Below are 1,012 nucleotides of genomic sequence, written 5' to 3' on the forward strand. Positions count from 1 at the left end.
TATCTGTATCTGTATCTCTACCTCTATCTCTATCTCTATAGACTATATCCTACTTCCATTATCGTCCTTCTGTGGTAGGAAGGGTCGAAATTCTGTTATAGAGCTGAGTAACAAGGTGAATGTGTCGATTATGTTGTATATAATGCTCCTGATCTGTTCTGAGAATTTTTAATATGAAAAGACAAGAACGTGAATGAATTATCGTCGGTGGACATCAATTATTCCGTCTACAAAAATTCGGAACATTTCATGAGAAGAATTATTTTGCTCACATACCGAGATGATTTAACCATCTAGCAGTGCCAAAACACGAACACGGTCGGAGTCGTCGTCTGTGGAATTTCCAAAATTTCAGGATTATTATCCCTCCCTTTGGTAAAAATTGTGGATGCTGGGTGGAGTTAAATTGAGACTACTAAAAGTGCACCTGTGCTGGTGTGCATGCAAATTACAGGTGGTAGCACAAGTTTCATCCTCTATCTGGTATCGATGCCCCTGAAGTTTCTATATTTCGCTTTCCACCTTCATTCGCCGCCTTTTTTGGATGTGTTTCTCGCTCAATTATTAACCGCATGCTCGTGTCTCAGTTCACCCAGGTAGATGTACGCCAAAATTTCATCCAGCGTTCCACCTCATTTTCAAATTCCTCCGTTGGAACCGAAAAATTTGCGTCTGTGATGAGACGTATCAAAATAAAAATATACGTGCTCTTGTGTTTTCTCTCCTATATTCTTTCATTTTTGTCGGTTAACTCTCCCTTTTTATTTTCTTCCCATGCGGGTTTAGGATGAATAAATTGACGTGAGACGTTGACAGTGAAATTATGCGAGGTGGCAAGTCGTGAAGAGATGAAACGAGATATCCTTTTACAGGGACTCTGAGAGCAAAGGCAAAGTGGACGGGGCACGTGCCCATACATTCATGAAGAGGAGAGCGTTGCGCATCGCCTATTGTCATGGTGCTCGCGTATCCTCCATAACAAAAAAAAACATACAAACCTCCTCCTCCACAC

The sequence above is a fragment of the Diachasma alloeum genome, unplaced genomic scaffold, assembly GCF_001412515.2.
Source record: "Diachasma alloeum isolate Michigan unplaced genomic scaffold, Dall2.0 Dall_scaffold_00182, whole genome shotgun sequence".
NCBI classification, from domain to species: Eukaryota; Metazoa; Arthropoda; class Insecta; order Hymenoptera; family Braconidae; genus Diachasma; species Diachasma alloeum.